The sequence below is a fragment of the Lolium rigidum genome, chromosome 4, assembly GCF_022539505.1.
Source record: "Lolium rigidum isolate FL_2022 chromosome 4, APGP_CSIRO_Lrig_0.1, whole genome shotgun sequence".
Taxonomy (NCBI): Eukaryota; Viridiplantae; Streptophyta; class Magnoliopsida; order Poales; family Poaceae; genus Lolium; species Lolium rigidum.
The window spans coordinates 73199500-73211295 of NC_061511.1; the positions used below are offsets into that span (position 1 = coordinate 73199500).

Below are 11796 nucleotides of genomic sequence, written 5' to 3' on the forward strand. Positions count from 1 at the left end.
CGCATCTGAACTGAATCAGTTCGTACCATGCTTGTGTTACTTCATGTGTTGTAATTTTACATCATGTTTCCGAACTGAATCAGTGTTGTACGCTGCGTACGCTGCTTGTGTTCATGTGACGGCTTTTGCATCTTAAATGTAATTCAAACGCTTGTGTTTATCTGACGTAACATTTTGTACTTGCAATATAAACTTGTACTACGAGCTATGCAAGAATAAATCACATAATCACATTAAAACAATTTTATGTAGCAACAATACATCTCATAATCACGTTTACACAATTTTATGTCGCAACAAAAATAACCTAACTTAAGGAAAAGGCATAGTCATATAGGGGGAATAAAATATATTCTATTGTTCCCCCAATGATTCAACTAACTGAATGAATCAGTTTTTGGATAGTAAGAATTCCCCCTGATTACTCTCATACCTCTTGCCTACCTCCGAATTGTTTTTCTGAAAATTATTTCTTCTGGCCATCACTAAAATTTTCTGCGACGCTTTGTAAGTTAGCTAATCTACAGCGAAGCAGTGCCAAAGAGAATTGTTCAGGGAACTGATGTCTGGTAGAAAGGCTGCTGCTGGAGTCGCCATAAGAGCCCGTGCCCCTCTGCCATTTGGGACCTGAGGCCGTCGGTGGGGACAGGAGCTCCGGCATCGACCACTCCATCTCCAGCACCTGGCTGACGAGGACATGTTGATGGCGAGCCTCCAGTGCTGCCTCCATGCTTCCCGCTGTCAGCCAAGCAATCTGATAAATGTCATCGCAGAGTCAAATCACTTACACAATGAATAAGCAAATGATAAATTGAAACTTGAAATATCAATCAGTAAGTAAATTGCGGCAATTGGGAAAGCGAGCCCGCGGTTAAAATTGTTGAAGTCAACTAAGAACTCTCTGAGGAGGCAGTCCATGAGACATACCACTTTCTTTATTGGTGTTCGGACAAGTGTACACTATCTCTACATATACCTACTTCCAAACAAAACAACAGATCCCATCAGTTACCATTTTCTCGTCCTAGCCCAAATAGAGATAAATATCATCTAATTTTCAAAAATATTGTCTCGCTTGTAGCTATTGGCTTACTGCCAAAATCATAAAAATAATGATTTGGACCTTCCGCATAGAATCAAAATCCTGGGCAGTTGACATAAAATATATTTGTTTCAAAAATTTGTCAGAGATGCTCAATCTGTAAGCTCCAATAGAGGTTAGAAACCCCACAACCACAAGTAGGATTTTTGTTTGAGTAATACGTGGTTGATGTATTTATGATAAGAAGAAAACAAAGTCAGCAACTCATTACATGAAGGATCATAAGTTATTCCATGGCGACATGCAGAAGGTGAGCCAACATATTCTAATATTTTACATGAAAAGCTGCATACCTAATCATAAACTTGTTGGAATCAATAATAAAATAAAACCAAGCCATATTAAAATATTAAACTAGCTACATCTTTTTTTGAAACACCGCAAAAAAGTTACAATAATCTAGCACTCCAGAAGATCTAAAATATAGGTTTATACAAGAGTTAGCTACATCTTTTTCTTTTGCAAGGAGAGAGCTAGCTATTTCGGAACTACCAAATTCAGCATTCAATAAATTGATAAGCTTCTAGTCCCCAACAAATCGATTGATAAGTTTATGCAAACAAGCATGTAAGAAAATATTCTGAAGTTATGGCATGGTGGGATGTCTGCCTAATGTCACATCATCTAAGAATAACCATATGGCTTCACGTGCCTAAAAAATTACAATAAGTAAGAAAAACAAGCTTTCGGAACATGTGTTTTATAAGATTGCGCATCTGAATCTATTAGGGAGGGTTTCTATCCTTTAGTGCTTTGTTTTCTTTTTTTTTTGTATTTTCAGCCATAGATGATTATGGCACTAACGTAATATATTAATCCAAAATCATTGGAAGATAAATTCATTTGGGATAGAATCTGTTGTATACTTACATTAGAAAGCTGAAAATGGAATGAGTAGAGAAAAATAGGGCTGAATGAAAAGAAACGGCATGAAGAAACTTAGACCTTTCAATGTTAACTTTACTGAATAGCACACTCTCATCTAGCTAGCTAGAATCGTGTGATTACTCACCAAAATAGCACATTTCCATCTCGTTTATGTTACAGAAGACTAACAAGTAATAACCTGAGTGAACAGTCAAATTTCTTGTTATAAAAATTACTCCTGGTTTGAGGGCAGGTTAAAAAAAATCTGCCAAATATTGACATGATGGGTGAGTGTCAGTATGAATCTACCTCATTGCAACTGAAATAAATCTAATGAGGACATTGGGGCTTTATGCAGCAGTAATCAGTTTTTCCAATTCTAAATTGCCCAAAGTTACAAAATTGCACATTGCACACGCAAAAATTACATTGGGTTCTGCTAATGCTCAATTACACGTAGTTTTTATAAATCTTGTCAAGACATGATCATTAAAGAGTTTCTGGATTCCGTTTTCTTTGAATAAAGGCTATCTTAACCATCGTTCTGTACTCCTATGTCTTCTTCAGCAACAAGACATATACATATTTATCAGCTAACATGTATTAGTCTTAACAAGAATATCAGGACACAAATTCTCCACAAGAAAAAAGAATGTGCCATAGATTGATGGTTTAGTGGATAGTTTCAGAGTACGCAGATGACAAATGATCCATGAGAGAACAAATGAGCTACGTAACCTGACATCCATGGGCGTGAACCGCCTGCAGCCACCACACGCCACGCCGCCCGACAACAAGAAAAAGGGCATTCACCGCGTCAGCATTCCGCCCGCCGGCCACACCACCGCCGAGTCCACCCGCCGACCACAACTCTGTATGTGAAAAAATGTTAGTAAACTGAGATTAGGAAAACTCATTATTCACTGTTGATTTGATAAAATGACACTAGCTCCTGAACTAATCCTCAATCACTGCCATATATTATCAGGCTTCTTCCTTTATTTTAATTTGACATGGATGATTGGACCTCACATGCTAGAAAATGAGTGGCCGATAGTAATCTTTCACTATGTACAGCACAAACCAAAGTTCAACGGCTCATCGTTTCCTAGCATTTACGCATTTAACACCTGAGAAAGCAAGATAATAAACATTACATAATTACAATTTTTCGAGAAAACGCAAAGGACCTTTGCGTTTCATTTCATTGAAAAGATAGATAGTTGTTTACATCCTCCTAGGAGGCTGAATACATAATTACAATTACAAGATGCAGAGATTGCACCTCTATACTATTTAAACAGGGACACCTCAAAAGGCTGCCATATGCTAGTATTAGCAAAATATTTAAATACACCGACACATGGGAGCTAGCTACTCTTGAACTTCAAAACTTAGAATTTAAGCTACCAATCCTGAATAAATGGATCGATAAAATATGTAGAGAGACTGGCATATGATTTTGTCCTTTATAACCCAAACAATCTATGGACTGTGATGCATGTGAAGAATATACATCTGGCTTCAGAATTCAGTTAATGATAAGCTTATTATCCTAATGAATGAGCGGATAATCTTGACAGGCTACAAGGAAATTAGCAAATGAAAAACAATAACATAACCTTAGCTAAAAAAAGGCTCGCCGGATTCATGCTTGAGGTCAAGCCCCACAACTACACAAGGCTACAACATGAACTATTATAACACTTGTTATATCATCTCCCTTCCCACAATAAGGGAAACAGCCACTGAGCAACAAATGCAATGGATGAACGCAGAGAAAAAACTTGTCCCTGACATCAAACCTCGTATCGCCCGGACCAGATCACCGCTATGCAATTATTTTCCACAATTGGCTGAGTAGGACAAAAGCACGCATTATCAAATCTTACAGAGGCCATAAAAAATTCGTGCAAGCAGATTGAAACGAGCAATAGGTACCTAGCAAGGAGATGCAACAATACGCGTCGAAACTGAGGCTGAGGCCGTCGGAGTCACCAGTTGTCGCCACCCGCCGGCTGCTCGTCCAATCCCCTCCAATAGATACGAAGAACGCCACGCCGCCATTGCTGCGGATGCGAGCGCCCGAGCAAGGTCGTCTGGGAATGAGAGGCTAGATGGAGGAAAGCAAGTGCTCCCAGTGGGCGGCGCAGTCGCTCGTGGACGCGCCGTCGTCCACCGGCAGTCAATCCACGCGCAGCTCCCCTCGGCGCCGCCTGGGATTCAGGATCGTCGGCGAGGGAGTGGAAGGAACTGAACTCCGGGAGCTGGAGTCGACGAGCAGGACGCAAATACGGCGCAGAATCTCCGGGCAGCAGCGGCCGGGAGCCTGACGTCGCCGGATTTGGGGAGCTAGGAGGAGCGTATTGCGGCAGTTTCTGGAAACTGTTCCGAGTGGGGGATATCACGTTCCGATCCTCACGGTAAAAGAAAAGCGGCAACCTAATAAATCAGAAAAAATTACAACGGGTGGAGCCTACGGTTTGAGCCGCACCGGAGCAACGGCTCGGTCAGTCGACCCGGGAGCAGAATAAATTATTCTACACCCATGTGTATAATAGAGTTTCCCTATATATATATATATATATGTCATGTTTATTCCGCGGCCGCTCCACGGCAGAGCTCCAGAGAACACCGTCATCGAAGGGGCCGAGCGCTGCCACCAAATACCACACCGGCCGCGCCACCACCTCCAAAACGCCATCAGCAGAGGTCCTAACAAAACCTACACTATATACACACCGAGATCCGGCGTCCCCCACCCTCCCGCTGCCGGAGCAGCCGGCGGAGGAGGAGGAACCACCGCGGCGAGGTGGGTTGGTTGGGAAGGTTTCAGAAAATCGCCCTCTCCAGTTGACGAAGGAGAGGGGACGGTCCAAGGTCCGCTATGGTTTTAGAGTTGTGTATTGATGCTCAGATATGGAATACCTTGATGTTATAAGAGTTGTATTAACCGATCAGAGTGAAACCTTCAAGCTAATTGAGTGTATGTTTGCCATCCTTTTGAAATGTCCAAGAAAGTAGAACTGCATAATGCCGCAGTGGGGTGAATCAGATTACTGAAACAGCAGGACCGATTCTCCCTACCTTTTTTTTTACCTAAATTCTTCCCGGCACGCGCGTGCCAAACGGACGCGCCGAGCGCTCACAGTTCTGGCCGCACGATCCAGGCTGGGTCCCTCCCATCAGGGGAGTTTTTGTCGGCGGCGGATCATGTGGTCGACGCACAAACTAACCTACTGGACCCGGTCAACCCCCAAAAGAACCCCCGATCCACCTTCTTCCTTTCCCTAGACTCCGGCATCGCATCACCCCCTTTACATCACTGACGCCGGCGTGCCCCGCCCTGGTCCTGCTCCCCGGCAAGCCCGTTCCGGCCGCCGCCTGCTCCTAGGAGCACCTCATTCCCTCCGCCGGCCTTGCTCCTAGCACGTCTGCTCCGTGCTCCAACGCGCGACGAAGGTGACGCCAGGGCCGCGTTCGCGATGCTGCTGGGTCACGCCCACGGATCTTAGCGCGCCGCCGGCAACTGGGTCGGGAGGCAGGGCCCCAACGCGATGGAGGGTGCGGCGACGAGGGGTTGGGAATGGAGTCGCGACGCCTTGGCCTGACGCTGGCTAGGGGAGAGGAGGCCGGGACGTGGAGCTAGGGAGGCCTGCGGAATGGACGCGTCGCACATGGAGGCCTCCACTCCCCGCTTTCGATTATTCCAGGCTGGGCTGTTGAAGCCTCACGAACCGCACTAGAGAAATGCTGTAGAATCTTATCTCTTCCCAATGTTTTGCACTTTAGTCCTTCTAGTTCTGTTCATATACGTAAGAGCCTGCCTTCTGTTAACCTTTAGTCTTTGATTCATCACAGAGGAAAGCACATTAATCACAATTTTTTTTCTGATTCAGAGCCTTCTCTTATCAATCATGAAGTTGTCTCCCAAACTTCCAGTTCTTGTTATATACGATAAGAGCCATATGTTAGTGCCTAACGACACAATTTTTTGGTTTCCGACGGAGCAACTTTGGTACCTCACGGTGCAACTTTGGACCCCGACAGAGCAACTTTGGTACCTAATAGCATAATTTTGGTTTTCGATAGAGCAACTTTGGTACCTAAGGGCTAACGGCACAATTTTGGTTTCCGACATAGTAACTTTGGTGCCCGATGGTGCAACTTTGGTGCCCGCCAGAGCAATTCTGATACCCAAAGGAGCAACTTCGGTGCATAACGATGCAATTATGGTGCCTGACAGCGCAACTTTGGTGCCTGACGATGCAATTATAGTGCCCGTCAGAACAACTTCGGTGTCTGGCATCGCAACCATGATGCCCGGATGAATTTTGGTGCCTCTCTAAACAAATTTTGTGCTTAACGACGCAATTTTTGGTACCCTGTAGAGCAACTATGATGCTCGAAGGAATTTTGGTGCCGACGACGTGATTCTAGTGAGCGACGATCAACTTTTAGCATCGTCAGAGCAATTTTAGTGCTCGACAACATAATTATGGTGGCCGAAAGCGCAGCTTTGGTGCCCGTTAGAGCTACTTTGGTGAGTTACGACACATTTTGGTGCCGACGGCGTGATTCTAGTGAGCGACGATCAACTTTAACACCTGTCAGAGCAACTTTGGTGCCCGACACATAATTGTGGTGGCCGAAAGCGCAACTTTGGTGCCCGTCAGAGCTACTTTTGTGCCTTACGAAGTAATTTTTGGTACCCGCAGAGCAACTCTAATGCGTAACCGAGCAATGTTGGTGCCCGTTAGAACAACTTTGGTGCCCGACGACGCAATTTTCGGTAACCTGCAGAGCAACTTCGAACCCTGATAGAGCAACTCTAATGCATGTCAGAGCAACATTGGTGCCCGTCGGAGCAACTTTGGGATCGAACTTTTGGTGCCCAGGACAATTTTGATACCAACATTGTGATTCTACGAGCGCGAACCGTTTCGCATTTCCTGAACCTCCACTGCTGAAAGGATCGTATGGCTCTGCGCCCGAGGGCCACTTTGGATATCTAGTGAAACATCGACTGTCACCGGATGGTGATACCCACTTCACGATATAATTAGATAATTTCATAGCATCAGCACCCAACTTCAAATTTTGGTAACTTTCTAGGGAAAATTATAACTACGATAATAGGCAACAATTATTATATGATTTGAGGGCAACAAAGTATCATTTGTAGCAACTATTCCGTTATTTATGCAACAAATTGACACTAAATATGCGATTTTTAGGCAACAAATTGACACTGAATATGCAATTTTAGGAAACAAATTAACACTGAATATGCGATTTTAGGAAATAAATTAACACTGAATATGCAATTTTTAGTCAACAAACTACACTAGGCAAGCAACAAGCATATTTAGCAACTATTATGTCATTTTAGGCAACAAAACAGTAGTATTGGGCAAGTACCAAACAAAAAAAAATCTCGTGGGACCCCCACTGTTTGTTGTCTCTCTCCTTTATCTTTCTTCCTCGCAGGCATGTCATCTCTTTATCTAGTCAACGCTCCCCCTCATGCCCTCACCCAATTCCTCCCGATTCCGGGCGCCGGGGCCCGGGGCTATAGCCCGAGCTGGAGACGGTGAGGGCGGTGCACCACTGCTGGAGGTCGCGCCGGACAGGAGTCCATGTGCTGGATCGGGAGGTTGCGTGGGGAAGTTAGCGGCGGGGTGGGAGGAGGCCGGCAATGGGAATTCAGGCACGTAGCTCGTGCTCAGGGCTTGGGAGACGGGGAACCTGGCCGGCGGCCTGCCCGCGCTGGAGGAAACCTACGGTGGAGGCGCACACTTGGTATGGTTTGTGTATGTACATATACCATTCTACATATGTATACATGAGTTTGGTATGTATATAGACATATATTTATATACGTTGAATATGCTTTGCTAAAAAAAGAGTGTACATTGGTTAATTTCATACTTGACCTATTTCCCGGTGCAACCGCAAAATAGATGAACACGAGCGCTCCTCCTACGCGCTGCCGACTACATCGTGCGGCTGCAGGAGCAGGTGAAGGCGATGCAGCTTATGGTCGACTTGCTGGAAGAGCACACCAAAGACTCAAGTCTCGTAAGTATGTGCCATTGGTATTTACTCTCACTTTCTTTCTCTTTTTCCGGCAACCGTTGGCCCGACGTTGCAGGTACGACAGGTGATGAGAAGTTTTCAGATGGTTACTTCGTTGAGTTCACGGAAGACGACCTCGTCGGGTAGCAAGAGCACTCCTAGGCAGCAGCCTGTGGCCGGCTTGTAGGTTATGGACCGACTGTTTATCTCTAAACTCTTAGTCCCATTTAAATCTTGTTTGTACCCATACGTATTTTTTTCCGCTTATTGTATGATGTATTGATGGGACATGTGTCCTTTGAGTGTTATTTGTATCTTGCTCTACTGACTAGTGAGCTTTTGCTATAAACCTTTTTCCATCTTTTGTGACGTAGATGTTGATGATGTGATATGTAACTTTGTATTCCACCCTTGTATTCGGTGCACCGTGCGTGTATGTTGTGAAGTGCACAGGAAGGTGAAGCACTCAGGTCTAGGGCCAATCGTGAACAGGGGTTTTTAACAATGCCTCCATCAATACCCCTGAGGCCTAATCATGAAAAAAGTAAGAAGGCAAGAGCGTCTGGCTGCTAAAATAAATACCCAAGTGATCTATTGTGGTCCGATGGTTCTTTGCACCTGAACAGAAGTATAAGCAATCTAGACTATTCAGCAAACTTATACAATGTTAAAAACAGCCATGATATTGTTATATTCAAAATAAAAAAAATCTGAGTACAAGGCATGTCACAAACAGCCTACTTAATGAGGTTATTCACAGATGTTAATACTCTAGAGGTTTGGAGCATGACAAGATTTTAAAAGTTTACCATGACAAAGTGAGATAGACAGCTAAGCACTATATAATCTAATAAACAAATATTACAAAAGGAAGTCTGTTTGGTATAATATGATTAGATTACTTCACACGCAGCCAGGAATCCCCCCTAGCAACCCCTAACCCTCGCGTCCGCGCAACCCCTAACCCTCGCGTCCGCGCGGCGGCCGCCACGCCGCGCCGGCGCGCCCCTTCCTCCCTTCCCTAGCCCTCCTCTGCGCGGTCTCCTCTCCGCCGCCGCCGCCCGAAGCGTCGTCGGGCAAAGCCCCTGCGGCGCGGCGGCGGCGGCTTTCCTCAGCCTGGCGATCGGGGTGCGGCGGCGTCCCTCCACTCCTTTCAAGCGGCAGCGATCCGAGATGGCGGTGACTGGGGAGATCACGCATCGGCGATGTTCGTGGTGGTCGTTGGCCCTGAGCCCTTTGGGCCTCGGCGGGCGGTGGCGTTGCCGACCTTCAGCGGTTGCAGGGTCTCCTCTTGTCTATCTCTGAGTCAAAGAGGGCGCCCAGGATCTGATCCGAGTTTGGTGGTGGTGGCTTCTTTATTCGCCGGAGGAGGTCGGTTGGTTGCTGGGGTGGTGGATAACGAGATCCGTCTACTCCGGCGATGAAGATCTAGTCGACGACGAGCTAGCGGTGAAGGGGCCACCGGTGAAAACCGCGCCTTGACATCGTTCTTGGCGGATGATGGCGGCGGCTATTGGCGTCATTCCCTTGCGAAGGCATCATCTTTGCTGGCCCCTTCGCTTGGTCTTGCCGAGTTGGGGACTCGCGGCTGTCGGTGAAAACCGTGCCACGATTGGCGGGCGATGGCGGCGTTAAGCGTCGCTTCCTTCTTGAAGGCATCGTCATCGCAGTCTACGGCTACTCACTCGTGTTGCTCCGAGGGAAACCCTAGATCCGGGTCTCCCGGATCGGATGATGACGGCGCTTCCTATGTCGTTCTACCTCTTGGGGCATCGTTTTTGGAGCAGCGGCTGGATGGAGGTGGATCTTGGTGGAGTGGTGTTCATCTACCACATTGACGTCGATGATTCTCGGCGGCGTGGAGCTGCAGGGTATCGAAGACGGGTGCGGACTGCTGGACGCGTGCAGGATGGTGGAGCTGTCTGTCTGGCAAGGTCAATGCGGTGATCCCTCTTGAAGATGGGTGCGAGGAAGACGGCGGTGGCGGTTTCTCTGGCGTGTGTAATGGCGTGCGCTCAGGATCCGCTTGACTAGTTCTGCTTCTCACCCGCCAATGGGCGGTTTGGGAAGACATTCAGTTTTAGATGATGTGTGATGGTGTATTGTCAGGGTAATGGTCCTATTCATGGTCACCCCCTTCATCGCTCTTGTAGGTATAGCGAGTTGTCGCTGGAAAGGTGGCTTCGAGTTGATCTTTGTATCTCCCTTGTAAAGCTTTGCGAATAATTTAATAAAGAAAAGTTGTGTGCATGCAGAGGCTGGGACAATGCTCCCATTTCAAAAAAAAAAAATTGGTATAATATGATCTATTGAACAAAACTGAACTGCATCTCAAGTTCAAAGCTTAGGTGTTATAGTTAAACAGAAACATTGTTGCTTCAGTTCTTACATTAACTCAAGAAGAAAGACTTAGCTGCAGTATGTCATTCTAAACTCAAAGGATGGTAAAAGGACAGGAAGCACAACTGCGCCAAGAGACCCAGTAAAAATATGCAGAAAAAAAATAGACATCTAAGAGGAATTAATATAAGTAGCATATGAAGAAATAGAAGGTGCTAGTGCACCACAACAGAAATTGTAGGATTTAGAGTGCCTTTTCTGATTTGGATTGTTGCCAAACTTTCTGTGCCTAACAGATACAAGCTGCCTAACAGTGTGCAGCTTTCCAAATTCAGAGCAAGAACACATGCGAGTGACATAAATCACATAAGTAGGAAGACAATTAAGCTATCTAGTGTCACATAAATCAAATAAGTAGGATTACAATTAAGCTATCTAGTCTAAAATTTTAGTACATGTTGATAAATAAGCTAAATTTAGCTATGCCTATGCTGCTTTGATTGTTTTCTGACCGGGTCGCCCGTGTCAACAAAATGAAGAGAGGGACAAGATAAGAACTATCCTACAGAGTTAAACTTGGCATGTTGCTCTGAGCTATTTTTCCACTGTTTAGTCGTATATCCATAGGATGTCCAATGACACAACGAGATCCATTCCAATCACAACTAGGCTCATTTCAAAGAGGAATATTACTAGAGCGGACGATATCACCTTATTTATTTAATATTTGTGAATGCCTGTGAGATACAAGCGCGTAATGCCCCCACAAAATCCATGTTTTACACGCGCCAGAAATATATACCGGGGACTTCAGGGGCCTCATTAACATGTCAGCGTCAGCGTGTGCATTCATGTAGTGGCATAGATGCACAACTCCAGCTTTCATTTTTCTTTTTGGGGAATTGATTTCTTTTTGGAGAATAGCATTCACTTTGTAGTAAATAGAAAGCCAAATGAGCAAAAACAAGAGGTAGAGCGCTACGAGCCTACGACATAGAATGAGAGATTTCTGGCTACTCCCAATGGAAGGCAGTATTGCAAGTACAGGTAAAGACCGACTGTTGATCCTGCTAGATAACTCCAAGTCTCCAACAAGAATATGCACCAAGCCATTATCCTCACGTTGTGGAAGGTCATGGTACTTGAGAAATGACATCCGTCATGCCAAAGGAGATGCAAGCATCGAGCAATCTGCCATGTTTATAGAGCTCAAAACAGTACTGCTCACCAATGTCCCCTGGCCTTTGATTGTAACCTGAGCATCTCTCCTATATGAATGAAAGCTCTTTACACCTTGTAAGAAAGATAAATGAAGAGGAATATTATTTTTGCAGAATAAATTATTTTGAAGACTAACTCACTTTGTAATGAAACAACAACAAAAAATACTAACCCATTTGAGCAGCATG

At 45.3% G+C, this 11796-nt stretch overlaps 1 long non-coding RNA gene across 1 annotated transcript; it reads right to left on the reverse strand.

Annotated features, from left to right (window-relative positions):
- Positions 1–208: 208 nt before the first annotated feature.
- Positions 209–4056, reverse strand: LOC124708747. The gene is made up of 3 exons (XR_007005309.1): positions 3002–4056; positions 2708–2841; positions 209–754 (listed from the first exon to the last, which is right to left on the reverse strand). It is a non-coding gene; the product is annotated as an uncharacterized LOC124708747 (long non-coding RNA).
- Positions 4057–11796: the final 7740 nt, after the last annotated feature.